The sequence below is a fragment of the Ranitomeya imitator genome, chromosome 10 (assembly GCF_032444005.1).
Source record: "Ranitomeya imitator isolate aRanImi1 chromosome 10, aRanImi1.pri, whole genome shotgun sequence".
Lineage (NCBI taxonomy): Eukaryota > Metazoa > Chordata > Amphibia > Anura > Dendrobatidae > Ranitomeya > Ranitomeya imitator.
Genome location: NC_091291.1, coordinates 25619962 through 25635939, shown reverse-complemented (window position 1 = coordinate 25635939; position 15978 = coordinate 25619962).

Here is a 15978-nt window from a genome sequence, read left to right as displayed (position 1 = left end):
CGGAGGGCTGATTTTCGAGATTCGGCACCCGTGGCACTGATTTTTGAGATTCGGCACCCACAGGGCTGATTTTCGAGATTCGGTACCCGCGGCACTGATTTTCGAGATTCGGCACCTGCAAGGCTGATTTTCGAGATTTGGCACCCGCGGCAGTGATTTTCGAGATTCGGCACCCGCGGCAGTGATTTTCGAGATTCGGCACCCGGAGGGCTGATTTTCGAGATTCGGCACCCGTGGCACTGATTTTCGAGATTCGGCACCCGCGGTGGTGATTTTCGAGATTCGGCACCCGCGGGGCTGATTTTCGAGATTCGGCACCCGTGGCGGTGATTTTTGAGATTCGGCACCCGCGGGGCTGATTTTCGAGATTCGGCACCTGCGGCGGTGATTTTTGAGATTTGACACCTGCGGGGCTGATTTTTGAGATTCGGCACCCGCGGCAGTGATTTTTGAGATTCGGCACCCGCGGGGCTGATTTTCGAGATTCGGCACCTGCGGCGGTGATTTTTGAGATTTGACACCTGCGGGGCTGATTTTTGAGATTCGGCACCCGCGGCAGTGATTTTTGAGATTCGGCACCCGCGGGGCTGATTTTCGAGTTTAGGCATCCGCGGGGCTGATTTTCAAGATTCGGCACCCGCGGCGGTGATTTTCAAGATTCGGCACCCGCGGGGCTGATTTTCGAGATTCGGCACCCGCGGCAGTGATTTTTGAGATTCGGCACCCGCGGGGCTGATTTTCGAGTTTAGGCATTCGCGGGGCTGATTTTCGAGATTCGGCACACGCGGCACTGATTTTCGAGATTCGGCACCCGCGGGGCTGATTTTCGGGATTCGGCACCCGCGGCAGTGATTTTCGAGATTCGGCACCCGGAGGGCTGATTTTCGAGATTCGGCACCCGTGGCACTGATTTTTGAGATTCGGCACCCACAGGGCTGATTTTCGAGATTCGGCACCCGTGGCACTGATTTTTGAGATTCGGCACCCGCGGGGCTGATTTTCGAGATTCGGCACCTGCGGCGGTGATTTTTGAGATTTGACACCTGCGGGGCTGATTTTTGAGATTCGGCACCCGCGACACTGATTTTCGAGATTCGGCACCCGCAGGGCTGATTTTCGAGATTCGGCACCGGTTGGGCTGATTTTCGAGATTTGGCACACGCGGCAGTGATTTTTGAGATTCGGCACCTGCGGGGCTGATTTACGAGATTTGGCACCCGCAGTGGTGATTTTCGAGATTCGGCACCCGCGGCGGTGATTTTCGAGATTTGGCACCCGCGGGGCTGATTTTCGAGATTCGGCACCCGCGGGGCTGATTTTCGAGATTTGGCACCCGCGGCGGTGATTTTCGAGATTCGGCACCCGCGGGGCTGATTTTCGAGATTCGGCACCCGCGGCGGTGATTTTTGAGATTCGGAAACGGCGGGCTGATTTTCGAGATTCGGCACCCGTGGCCGTGATTTTCGAGATTCGCCACCCGCGGCACTGATTTTCGAGATTCGGCACCCGTGGGGCTGATTTTCGAGATTCGGCACCCGCGGCGGTGATTTTTGAGATTCGGCACCCGCGGCGCTGATTTTCGAGATTCGGCACCCGCGGGGCTGATTTTCGAGATTCGGCACCCGCGGGGCTGATTTTCGAGATTCGGCACCCGCGGCACTGATTTTCGAGATTCGGCACCCGCGGGGCTGATTTTCGAGATTCGGCACCCGCGGGGCTGATTTTCGAGATTCGGCACCCGCGGGGCTGATTTTCGAGATTCGGCACCCGCGGCACTGATTTTCGAGATTCGGCACCCGCGGCGCTGATTTTCGAGATTCGGCACCCGCGGGGCTGATTTTCGAGATTCGGCACCCGCGGGGCTGATTTTCGAGATTCGGCACCCGCGGGGCTGATTTTCGAGATTCGGCACCCGCGGCAATGATTTTCGAGATTCGGCACCCGCGAGGCTGATTTACGAGATTTGGTACACGCGGCAGTGATTTTTGAGATTCGGCACCCGCGGCAGTGATTTTTGAGATTCGGCACCCGCGTGGCTGATTTTCGAGATTCGGCACCCGCGGGGGGGTGATTTTTGAGATTCGGCACCTGCGGGGCTGATTTTCGAGATTTGGCACCCGCAGTAGTGATTTTCGAGATTCGGCACCCGCGGGGCTGATTTTCGAGGATTGGCACCCACGGTGGTGATTTTCGACATTCGGCACCCACGGTGGTGATTTTCGAGATTCGGCACCCGCGGGGGGGTGATTTTTGAGATTCGGCACCTGCGGGGCTGATTTTCGAGATTTGGCACCCGCAGTAGTGATTTTCGAGATTCGGCACCCGCGGGGCTGATTTTCGAGGATTGGCACCCACGGTGGTGATTTTCGACATTCGGCACCCACGGTGGTGATTTTCGAGATTCGGCACCTGCGGCGGTGATTTTTGAGATTCGACACCTGCGGGGCTGATTTTCGAGGATTGGCACCCGCTGGGCTGATTTTCGAGATTCGGCACCCGCGGGGCTGATTTTCGAGATTCGGCACCCGCAGCAGTGATTTTCGAGATTCGGCACCTGCAATGGTGATTTTCGAGATTCGGCACCCGCGGCGGTGATTTTCGAGATTCGGCACCCGCGGGGCTGATTTTCGAGATTTGGCACCCGCGGCGGTGTTTTTCAAGATTTGGCACTTGCGGTGGTGATTTTCCAGTTTAGGCATCCGCGGGGCTGATTTTCGAGATTCGGCACATGCGGCACTGATTTTCGAGATTCGGCACCCGCGGGGCTGATTTTCGGGATTCGGCACCCGCGGCGGTGTTTTTCGAGATTTGGCACTCGCAAGGCTGATTTTCAAGATTTGGCACCCGCGGCACTGATTTTCGAGATTCGGCACCCGCGGCAGTGATTTTCGAGATTCGGCACCCGGAGGGCTGATTTTCGAGATTCGGCACCCGTGGCACTGATTTTCGAGATTCGGCACCCACAGGGCTGATTTTCGAGATTCGGCACCCGCGGCACTGATTTTCGAGATTCGGCACCCGCAAGGCTGATTTTCGAGATTTGGCACCCGCGGCACTGATTTTCGAGATTCGGCACCCGCAGGGCTGATTTTCGAGATTCGGCACCTGGAGGGCTGATTTTCGAGATTCGGCACCCATGGCACTGATTTTCGAGATTCGGCATCCGCGGGGCTGATTTTCGAGATTCGGCACCCGTGGCGGTGATTTTTGAGATTCGGCACCCGCGGGGCTGATTTTCGAGATTCGGCACCTGCGGCGGTGATTTTTGAGATTCGACACCTGCGGGGCTGATTTTTGAGATTCGGCACCCGCGACACTGATTCTCGAGATTCGGCACCCGCAGGGCTGATTTTCGAGATTCGGCACCGGTTGGGCTGATTTTCGAGATTTGGCACCCGCGGCAGTGATTTTCGAGATTCGGCACCCGCAATGGTGATTTTCAAGATTCGGCACCCGCGGCGGTGATTTTCAAGATTCGGCACCCGCAGGGCTGATTTTCGAGATTCGGCACCCGCGGCAGTGATTTTTGAGATTCGGCACCCGCGGGGCTGATTTTCGAGTTTAGGCATCCGCGGGGCTGATTTTCGAGATTCGGCACACGCGGCACTGATTTTCGAGATTCGGCACCCGCGGGGCTGATTTTCGGGATTCGGCACCCGCGGCGGTGTTTTTCGAGATTTGGCACTCGCAAGGCTGATTTTCGAGATTTGGCACCCGCGGCACTGATTTTCGAGATTCGGCACCCGCGGCAGTGATTTTCGAGATTCGGCACCCGGAGGGCTGATTTTCGAGATTCGGCACCCGCAGGGCTGATTTTCGAGATTCGGCACCCGCAGCGGTGATTTTTGAGATTCGGCACCCGCGGGGCTGATTTTTGAAGATTGGCACCCACGGTGGTGATTTTCGAGATTCGGCACCCGCGGCGCTGATTTTCGAGATTCGGCACCCGCGGGGCTGATTTTCGAGATTCGGCACCCGCGGGGCTGATTTTCGAGATTCGGCACCCGCGGCACTGATTTTCGAGATTCGGCACCCGCGGGGCTGATTTTCGAGATTCGGCACCCGCGGGGCTGATTTTCGAGATTCGGCACCCGCGGCAATGATTTTCGAGATTCGGCACCCGCGAGGCTGATTTACGAGATTTGGTACACGCGGCAGTGATTTTTGAGATTCGGCACCCGCGGCAGTGATTTTTGAGATTCGGCACCCGCGTGGCTGATTTTCGAGATTCGGCACCCGCGGGGGGGTGATTTTTGAGATTCGGCACCTGCGGGGCTGATTTTCGAGATTTGGCACCCGCAGTAGTGATTTTCGAGATTCGGCACCCGCGGCGGTGATTTTCGAGATTCGGCACCCGCGGGGCTGATTTTCGAGGATTGGCACCCACGGTGGTGATTTTCGACATTCGGCACCCACGGTGGTGATTTTCGAGATTCGGCACCTGCGGCGGTGATTTTTGAGATTCGACACCTGCGGGGCTGATTTTCGAGGATTGGCACCCGCTGGGCTGATTTTCGAGATTCGGCACCCGCGGGGCTGATTTTCGAGATTCGGCACCCGCAGCAGTGATTTTCGAGATTCGGCACCTGCAATGGTGATTTTCGAGATTCGGCACCCGCGGCGGTGATTTTCGAGATTCGGCACCCGCGGGGCTGATTTTCGAGATTTGGCACCCGCGGCGGTGTTTTTCAAGATTTGGCACTTGCGGTGGTGATTTTCCAGTTTAGGCATCCGCGGGGCTGATTTTCGAGATTCGGCACACGCGGCACTGATTTTCGAGATTCGGCACCCGCGGGGCTGATTTTCGGGATTCGGCACCCGCGGCGGTGTTTTTCGAGATTTGGCACTCGCAAGGCTGATTTTCGAGATTTGGCACCCGCGGCACTGATTTTCGAGATTCGGCACCCGCGGCAGTGATTTTCGAGATTCGGCACCCGGAGGGCTGATTTTCGAGATTCGGCACCCGTGGCACTGATTTTCGAGATTCGGCACCCACAGGGCTGATTTTCGAGATTCGGCACCCGCGGCAATGATTTTCAAGATTCGGCACCCGCAAGGCTGATTTTCGAGATTTGGCACCCGCGGCACTGATTTTCGAGATTCGGCACCCGCAGGGCTGATTTTCGAGATTCGGCACCTGGAGGGCTGATTTTCGAGATTCGGCACCCATGGCACTGATTTTCGAGATTCGGCATCCGCGGGGCTGATTTTCGAGATTCGGCACCTGCGGCGGTGATTTTTGAGATTCGACACCTGCGGGGCTGATTTTTGAGATTCGGCACCCGCGACACTGATTTTCGAGATTCGGCACCCGCAGGGCTGATTTTCGAGATTCGGCACCGGTTGGGCTGATTTTCGAGATTTGGCACCCGCGGCAGTGATTTTCGAGATTCGGCACCCGCAATGGTGATTTTCAAGATTCGGCACCCGCGGCGGTGATTTTCAAGATTCGGCACCCGCAGGGCTGATTTTCGAGATTCGGCACCTGCGGCGGTGATTTTTGAGATTCGACACCTGCGGGGCTGATTTTTGAGATTCGGCACCCGCGACACTGATTTTCGAGATTCGGCACCCGCAGGGCTGATTTTCGAGATTCGGCACCGGTTGGGCTGATTTTCGAGATTTGGCACCCGCGGCAGTGATTTTCGAGATTCGGCACCCGCAATGGTGATTTTCAAGATTCGGCACCCGCGGCGGTGATTTTCAAGATTCGGCACCCGCAGGGCTGATTTTCGAGATTCGGCACACGCGGCACTGATTTTCGAGATTCGGCACCCGCGGGGCTGATTTTCGGGATTCGGCACCCGCGGCGGTGTTTTTCGAGATTTGGCACTCGCAAGGCTGATTTTCGAGATTTGGCACCCGCGGCACTGATTTTCGAGATTCGGCACCCGCGGCAGTGATTTTCGAGATTCGGCACCCGGAGGGCTGATTTTCGAGATTCGGCACCCGTGGCACTGATTTTCGAGATTCGGCACCCACAGGGCTGATTTTCGAGATTCGGCACCCGCGGCACTGATTTTCGAGATTCGGCACCTGCAAGGCTGATTTTCGAGATTTGGCACCCGCGGCAGTGATTTTCGAGATTCGGCACCCGCGGCAGTGATTTTTGAGATTCGGCACCCGGAGGGCTGATTTTCGAGATTCGGCACCCGTGGCACTGATTTTCGAGATTCGGCACCTGCGGCGGTGATTTTTGAGATTTGACACCTGCGGGGCTGATTTTTGAGATTCGGCACCCGCGACACTGATTTTCGAGATTCGGCACCCGCAGGGCTGATTTTCGAGATTCGGCACCGGTTGGGCTTATTTTCGAGATTTGGCACCCGCAGTGGTGATTTTCCAGATTCGGCACCCGCGACGGTGATTTTCGAGATTCGGCACCCGCGGCACTGATTTTTGAGATTTGGCACCCGCGGGGCTGATTTTCGAGATTCGGCACCCGCGGGGCTGATTTTCGAGATTCGGCACCCGCGGCACTGATTTTCGAGATTCGGCACCCGCGGGGCTGATTTTCGAGATTCGGCACCCGCGGCAGTGATTTTCGAGATTCGGCACCCGCGAGGCTGATTTACGAGATTTGGCACCCGCGGCAGTGATTTTCGAGATTCGGCACCCGCGGCAGTGATTTTTGAGATTCGGCACCCGCGGGGCTGATTTTCGAGATTCGGCACCCGCAGCGGTGATTTTTGAGATTCGGCACCCGCGGGGCTGATTTTTGAAGATTGGCACCCACGGTGGTGATTTTCGAGATTCGGCACCCGCGGGGCTGATTTTTGAGATTCGGCACCCGCGGGGCTGATTCTCGAGATTCGGCACCCGCGGTGCAGATTTTCGAGATTCGGCACCCGCGGCACTGATTTTCGAGATTCGGCACCCGCGGGGCTGATTTTCGAGATTCGGCACCCGCGGCACTGATTTTCGAGATTCGGCACCCGCGGGGCTGATTTTCGAGATTCGGCACCCGCGGGGCTGATTTTCGAGATTCGGCACCCGCGGGGCTGATTTTCGAGATTCGGAACCCGCGGCACTGATTTTCGAGATTCCGCACCCGCGGGGCTGATTTTCGAGATTTGGCACCCGCGGCGGTGATTTTCGAGATTCGGCACCGGCGGGGCTGATTTTCGAGATTCGGCACCCGGGGCGGTGATTTTTGAGATTCGGAAACGGCGGGCTGATTTTCGAGATTCGGCACCCGCGGCGGTGATTTTCGAGATTCGGCACCTGCGGCACTGATTTTCGAGATTCGGCACCGGCGGGGCTGATTTTCGAGATTCGTCACCCGTGGCGGTGATTTTTGAGATTCGGCACCCGCGGGGCTGATTTTCGAGATTCGGCACCTGCGGCGGTGATTTTTGAGATTCGACACCTGCGGGGCTGATTTTTGAGATTCGGCACCCGCGACACTGATTTTCGAGATTCGGCACCCGCAGGGCTGATTTTCGAGATTCGGCACCGGTTGGGCTGATTTTCGAGATTTGGCACCCGCAATGGTGATTTTCGAGATTCGGCACCCGCGGCGGTGATTTTCAAGATTCGGCACCCGCGGGGCTGATTTTCAAGATTCGGCACCCGCGGGGGTGATTTTGGAGATTCGGCACCCGCGGGGCTGATTTTCGAGATTTGGCACCCGCGGCGGTGTTTTTCAAGATTTGGCACTTGCGGTGGTGATTTTCGAGTTTAGGCATCCGCGGGGCTGATTTTCGAGATTCGGCACACGCGGCACTGATTTTCGAGATTCGGCACCCGCGGGGCTGATTTTCGGGATTCGGCACCCGCGGCGGTGTTTTTCGAGATTTGGCACTCGCAAGGCTGATTTTCGAGATTTGGCACCCGCGGCACTGATTTTCGAGATTCGGCACCCGCGGCAGTGATTTTCGAGATTCGGCACCCGGAGGGCTGATTTTCGAGATTCGGCACCCGTGGCACTGATTTTTGAGATTCGGCACCCACAGGGCTGATTTTCGAGATTCGGTACCCGCGGCACTGATTTTCGAGATTCGGCACCTGCAAGGCTGATTTTCGAGATTTGGCACCCGCGGCAGTGATTTTCGAGATTCGGCACCCGCGGCAGTGATTTTCGAGATTCGGCACCCGGAGGGCTGATTTTCGAGATTCGGCACCCGTGGCACTGATTTTCGAGATTCGGCACCCGCGGTGGTGATTTTCGAGATTCGGCACCCGCGGGGCTGATTTTCGAGATTCGGCACCCGTGGCGGTGATTTTTGAGATTCGGCACCCGCGGGGCTGATTTTCGAGATTCGGCACCTGCGGCGGTGATTTTTGAGATTTGACACCTGTGGGGCTGATTTTTGAGATTCGGCACCCGCGGCAGTGATTTTTGAGATTCGGCACCCGCGGGGCTGATTTTCGAGATTCGGCACCTGCGGCGGTGATTTTTGAGATTTGACACCTGCGGGGCTGATTTTTGAGATTCGGCACCCGCGGCAGTGATTTTTGAGATTCGGCACCCGCGGGGCTGATTTTCGAGTTTAGGCATCCGCGGGGCTGATTTTCAAGATTCGGCACCCGCGGCGGTGATTTTCAAGATTCGGCACCCGCGGGGCTGATTTTCGAGATTCGGCACCCGCGGCAGTGATTTTTGAGATTCGGCACCCGCGGGGCTGATTTTCGAGTTTAGGCATTCGCGGGGCTGATTTTCGAGATTCGGCACACGCGGCACTGATTTTCGAGATTCGGCACCCGCGGGGCTGATTTTCGGGATTCGGCACCCGCGGCAGTGATTTTCGAGATTCGGCACCCGGAGGGCTGATTTTCGAGATTCGGCACCCGTGGCACTGATTTTTGAGATTCGGCACCCACAGGGCTGATTTTCGAGATTCGGCACCCGTGGCACTGATTTTTGAGATTCGGCACCCGCGGGGCTGATTTTCGAGATTCGGCACCTGCGGCGGTGATTTTTGAGATTTGACACCTGCGGGGCTGATTTTTGAGATTCGGCACCCGCGACACTGATTTTCGAGATTCGGCACCCGCAGGGCTGATTTTCGAGATTCGGCACCGGTTGGGCTGATTTTCGAGATTTGGCACACGCGGCAGTGATTTTTGAGATTCGGCACCTGCGGGGCTGATTTACGAGATTTGGCACCCGCAGTGGTGATTTTCGAGATTCGGCACCCGCGGCGGTGATTTTCGAGATTTGGCACCCGCGGGGCTGATTTTCGAGATTCGGCACCCGCGGGGCTGATTTTCGAGATTTGGCACCCGCGGCGGTGATTTTCGAGATTCGGCACCCGCGGGGCTGATTTTCGAGATTCGGCACCCGCGGCGGTGATTTTTGAGATTCGGAAACGGCGGGCTGATTTTCGAGATTCGGCACCCGTGGCCGTGATTTTCGAGATTCGCCACCCGCGGCACTGATTTTCGAGATTCGGCACCCGTGGGGCTGATTTTCGAGATTCGGCACCCGCGGCGGTGATTTTTGAGATTCGGCACCCGCGGCGCTGATTTTCGAGATTCGGCACCCGCGGGGCTGATTTTCGAGATTCGGCACCCGCGGGGCTGATTTTCGAGATTCGGCACCCGCGGCACTGATTTTCGAGATTCGGCACCCGCGGGGCTGATTTTCGAGATTCGGCACCCGCGGGGCTGATTTTCGAGATTCGGCACCCGCGGGGCTGATTTTCGAGATTCGGCACCCGCGGCACTGATTTTCGAGATTCGGCACCCGCGGCGCTGATTTTCGAGATTCGGCACCCGCGGGGCTGATTTTCGAGATTCGGCACCCGCGGGGCTGATTTTCGAGATTCGGCACCCGCGGGGCTGATTTTCGAGATTCGGCACCCGCGGCAATGATTTTCGAGATTCGGCACCCGCGAGGCTGATTTACGAGATTTGGTACACGCGGCAGTGATTTTTGAGATTCGGCACCCGCGGCAGTGATTTTTGAGATTCGGCACCCGCGTGGCTGATTTTCGAGATTCGGCACCCGCGGGGGGGTGATTTTTGAGATTCGGCACCTGCGGGGCTGATTTTCGAGATTTGGCACCCACAGTAGTGATTTTCGAGATTCGGCACCCGCGGCGGTGATTTTCGAGATTCGGCACCCGCGGGGCTGATTTTCGAGGATTGGCACCCACGGTGGTGATTTTCGACATTCGGCACCCACGGTGGTGATTTTCGAGATTCGGCACCTGCGGCGGTGATTTTTGAGATTCGACACCTGCGGGGCTGATTTTCGAGGATTGGCACCCGCTGGGCTGATTTTCGAGATTCGGCACCCGCGGGGCTGATTTTCGAGATTCGGCACCCGCAGCAGTGATTTTCGAGATTCGGCACCTGCAATGGTGATTTTCGAGATTCGGCACCCGCGGCGGTGATTTTCGAGATTCGGCACCCGCGGGGCTGATTTTCGAGATTTGGCACCCGCGGCGGTGTTTTTCAAGATTTGGCACTTGCGGTGGTGATTTTCCAGTTTAGGCATCCGCGGGGCTGATTTTCGAGATTCGGCACATGCGGCACTGATTTTCGAGATTCGGCACCCGCGGGGCTGATTTTCGGGATTCGGCACCCGCGGCGGTGTTTTTCGAGATTTGGCACTCGCAAGGCTGATTTTCGAGATTTGGCACCCGCGGCACTGATTTTCGAGATTCGGCACCCGCGGCAGTGATTTTCGAGATTCGGCACCCGGAGGGCTGATTTTCGAGATTCGGCACCCGTGGCACTGATTTTCGAGATTCGGCACCCACAGGGCTGATTTTCGAGATTCGGCACCCGCGGCACTGATTTTCGAGATTCGGCACCCGCAAGGCTGATTTTCGAGATTTGGCACCCGCGGCACTGATTTTCGAGATTCGGCACCCGCAGGGCTGATTTTCGAGATTCGGCACCTGGAGGGCTGATTTTCGAGATTCGGCACCCATGGCACTGATTTTCGAGATTCGGCATCCGCGGGGCTGATTTTCGAGATTCGGCACCCGTGGCGGTGATTTTTGAAATTCGGCACCCGCGGGGCTGATTTTCGAGATTCGGCACCTGCGGCGGTGATTTTTGAGATTCGACACCCGCGACACTGATTCTCGAGATTCGGCACCCGCAGGGCTGATTTTCGAGATTCGGCACCGGTTGGGCTGATTTTCGAGATTTGGCACCCGCGGCAGTGATTTTCGAGATTCGGCACCCGCAATGGTGATTTTCAAGATTCGGCACCCGCGGCGGTGATTTTCAAGATTCGGCACCCGCAGGGCTGATTTTCGAGATTCGGCACCCGCGGCAGTGATTTTTGAGATTCGGCACCCGCGGGGCTGATTTTCGAGTTTAGGCATCCGCGGGGCTGATTTTCGAGATTCGGCACACGCGGCACTGATTTTCGAGATTCGGCACCCGCGGCAGTGATTTTCGAGATTCGGCACCCGGAGGGCTGATTTTCGAGATTCGGCACCCGTGGCACTGATTTTCGAGATTCGGCACCCACAGGGCTGATTTTCGAGATTCGGCACCCGCGGCAATGATTTTCAAGATTCGGCACCCGCAAGGCTGATTTTCGAGATTTGGCACCCGCGGCACTGATTTTCGAGATTCGGCACATGCGGCACTGATTTTCGAGATTCGGCACCCGCGGGGCTGATTTTCGGGATTCGGCACCCGCGGCGGTGTTTTTCGAGATTTGGCACTCGCAAGGCTGATTTTCGAGATTTGGCACCCGCGGCACTGATTTTCGAGATTCGGCACCCGCGGCAGTGATTTTCGAGATTCGGCACCCGGAGGGCTGATTTTCGAGATTCGGCACCCGTGGCACTGATTTTCGAGATTCGGCACCCACAGGGCTGATTTTCGAGATTCGGCACCCGCGGCACTGATTTTCGAGATTCGGCACCCGCAAGGCTGATTTTCGAGATTTGGCACCCGCGGCACTGATTTTCGAGATTCGGCACCCGCAGGGCTGATTTTCGAGATTCGGCACCTGGAGGGCTGATTTTCGAGATTCGGCACCCATGGCACTGATTTTCGAGATTCGGCATCCGCGGGGCTGATTTTCGAGATTCGGCACCCGTGGCGGTGATTTTTGAAATTCGGCACCCGCGGGGCTGATTTTCGAGATTCGGCACCTGCGGCGGTGATTTTTGAGATTCGACACCCGCGACACTGATTCTCGAGATTCGGCACCCGCAGGGCTGATTTTCGAGATTCGGCACCGGTTGGGCTGATTTTCGAGATTTGGCACCCGCGGCAGTGATTTTCGAGATTCGGCACCCGCAATGGTGATTTTCAAGATTCGGCACCCGCGGCGGTGATTTTCAAGATTCGGCACCCGCAGGGCTGATTTTCGAGATTCGGCACCCGCGGCAGTGATTTTTGAGATTCGGCACCCGCGGGGCTGATTTTCGAGTTTAGGCATCCGCGGGGCTGATTTTCGAGATTCGGCACACGCGGCACTGATTTTCGAGATTCGGCACCCGCGGCAGTGATTTTCGAGATTCGGCACCCGGAGGGCTGATTTTCGAGATTCGGCACCCGTGGCACTGATTTTCGAGATTCGGCACCCACAGGGCTGATTTTCGAGATTCGGCACCCGCGGCAATGATTTTCAAGATTCGGCACCCGCAAGGCTGATTTTCGAGATTTGGCACCCGCGGCACTGATTTTCGAGATTCGGCACCCGCAGGGCTGATTTTCGAGATTCGGCACCTGGAGGGCTGATTTTCGAGATTCGGCACCCATGGCACTGATTTTCGAGATTCGGCATCCGCGGGGCTGATTTTCGAGATTCGGCACCTGCGGCGGTGATTTTTGAGATTCGACACCTGCGGGGCTGATTTTTGAGATTCGGCACCCGCGACACTGATTTTCGAGATTCGGCACCCGCAGGGCTGATTTTCGAGATTCGGCACCGGTTGGGCTGATTTTCGAGATTTGGCACCCGCGGCAGTGATTTTCGAGATTCGGCACCCGCAATGCTGATTTTCGAGATTCGGCACCTGCGGCGGTGATTTTTGAGATTCGACACCTGCGGGGCTGATTTTTGAGATTCGGCACCCGCGACACTGATTTTCGAGATTCGGCACCCGCAGGGCTGATTTTCGAGATTCGGCACCGGTTGGGCTGATTTTCGAGATTTGGCACACGCGGCAGTGATTTTTGAGATTCGGCACCTGCGGGGCTGATTTACGAGATTTGGCACCCGCAGTGGTGATTTTCGAGATTCGGCACCCGCGGCGGTGATTTTCGAGATTTGGCACCCGCGGGGCTGATTTTCGAGATTCGGCACCCGCGGGGCTGATTTTCGAGATTTGGCACCCGCGGCGGTGATTTTCGAGATTCGGCACCCGCGGGGCTGATTTTCGAGATTCGGCACCCGCGGCGGTGATTTTTGAGATTCGGAAACGGCGGGCTGATTTTCGAGATTCGGCACCCGTGGCTGTGATTTTCGAGATTCGCCACCCGCGGCACTGATTTTCGAGATTCGGCACCCGTGGGGCTGATTTTCGAGATTCGGCACCCGCGGCGGTGATTTTTGAGATTCGGCACCCGCGGCGCTGATTTTCGAGATTCGGCACCCGCGGGGCTGATTTTCGAGATTCGGCACCCGCGGGGCTGATTTTCGAGATTCGGCACCCGCGGCACTGATTTTCGAGATTCGGCACCCGCGGGGCTGATTTTCGAGATTCGGCACCCGCGGGGCTGATTTTCGAGATTCGGCACCCGCGGGGCTGATTTTCGAGATTCGGCACCCGCGGCACTGATTTTCGAGATTCGGCACCCGCGGCGCTGATTTTCGAGATTCGGCACCCGCGGGGCTGATTTTCGAGATTCGGCACCCGCGGGGCTGATTTTCGAGATTCGGCACCCGCGGGGCTGATTTTCGAGATTCGGCACCCGCGGCAATGATTTTCGAGATTCGGCACCCGCGAGGCTGATTTACGAGATTTGGTACACGCGGCAGTGATTTTTGAGATTCGGCACCCGCGGCAGTGATTTTTGAGATTCGGCACCCGCGTGGCTGATTTTCGAGATTCGGCACCCGCGGGGGGGTGATTTTTGAGATTCGGCACCTGCGGGGCTGATTTTCGAGATTTGGCACCCGCAGTAGTGATTTTCGAGATTCGGCACCCGCGGCGGTGATTTTCGAGATTCGGCACCCGCGGGGCTGATTTTCGAGGATTGGCACCCACGGTGGTGATTTTCGACATTCGGCACCCACGGTGGTGATTTTCGAGATTCGGCACCTGCGGCGGTGATTTTTGAGATTCGACACCTGCGGGGCTGATTTTCGAGGATTGGCACCCGCTGGGCTGATTTTCGAGATTCGGCACCCGCGGGGCTGATTTTCGAGATTCGGCACCCGCAGCAGTGATTTTCGAGATTCGGCACCTGCAATGGTGATTTTCGAGATTCGGCACCCGCGGCGGTGATTTTCGAGATTCGGCACCCGCGGGGCTGATTTTCGAGATTTGGCACCCGCGGCGGTGTTTTTCAAGATTTGGCACTTGCGGTGGTGATTTTCCAGTTCAGGCATCCGCGGGGCTGATTTTCGAGATTCGGCACATGCGGCACTGATTTTCGAGATTCGGCACCCGCGGGGCTGATTTTCGGGATTCGGCACCCGCGGCGGTGTTTTTCGAGATTTGGCACTCGCAAGGCTGATTTTCGAGATTTGGCACCCGCGGCACTGATTTTCGAGATTCGGCACCCGCGGCAGTGATTTTCGAGATTCGGCACCCGGAGGGCTGATTTTCGAGATTCGGCACCCGTGGCACTGATTTTCGAGATTCGGCACCCACAGGGCTGATTTTCGAGATTCGGCACCCGCGGCACTGATTTTCGAGATTCGGCACCCGCAAGGCTGATTTTCGAGATTTGGCACCCGCGGCACTGATTTTCGAGATTCGGCACCCGCAGGGCTGATTTTCGAGATTCGGCACCTGGAGGGCTGATTTTCGAGATTCGGCACCCATGGCACTGATTTTCGAGATTCGGCATCCGCGGGGCTGATTTTCGAGATTCGGCACCCGTGGCGGTGATTTTTGAGATTCGGCACCCGCGGGGCTGATTTTCGAGATTCGGCACCTGCGGCGGTGATTTTTGAGATTCGACACCTGCGGGGCTGATTTTTGAGATTCGGCACCCGCGACACTGATTCTCGAGATTCGGCACCCGCAGGGCTGATTTTCGAGATTCGGCACCGGTTGGGCTGATTTTCGAGATTTGGCACCCGCGGCAGTGATTTTCGAGATTCGGCACCCGCAATGGTGATTTTCAAGATTCGGCACCCGCGGCGGTGATTTTCAAGATTCGGCACCCGCAGGGCTGATTTTCGAGATTCGGCACCCGCGGCAGTGATTTTTGAGATTCGGCACCCGCGGGGCTGATTTTCGAGTTTAGGCATCCGCGGGGCTGATTTTCGAGATTCGGCACACGCGGCACTGATTTTCGAGATTCGGCACCCGCGGGGCTGATTTTCGGGATTCGGCACCCGCGGCGGTGTTTTTCGAGATTTGGCACTCGCAAGGCTGATTTTCGAGATTTGGCACCCGCGGCACTGATTTTCGAGATTCGGCACCCGCGGCAGTGATTTTCGAGATTCGGCACCCGGAGGGCTGATTTTCGAGATTCGGCACCCGCAGGGCTGATTTTCGAGATTCGGCACCCGCAGCGGTGATTTTTGAGATTCGGCACCCGCGGGGCTGATTTTTGAAGATTGGCACCCACGGTGGTGATTTTCGAGATTCGGCACCCGCGGCGCTGATTTTCGAGATTCGGCACCCGCGGGGCTGATTTTCGAGATTCGGCACCCGCGGGGCTGATTTTCGAGATTCGGCACCCGCGGCACTGATTTTCGAGATTCGGCACCCGCGGGGCTGATTTTCGAGATTCGGCACCCGCGGGGCTGATTTTCGAGATTCGGCACCCGCGGCAATGATTTTCGAGATTCGGCACCCGCGAGGCTGATTTACGAGATTTGGTACACGCGGCAGTGATTTTTGAGATTCGGCACCCGCGGCAGTGATTTTTGAGATT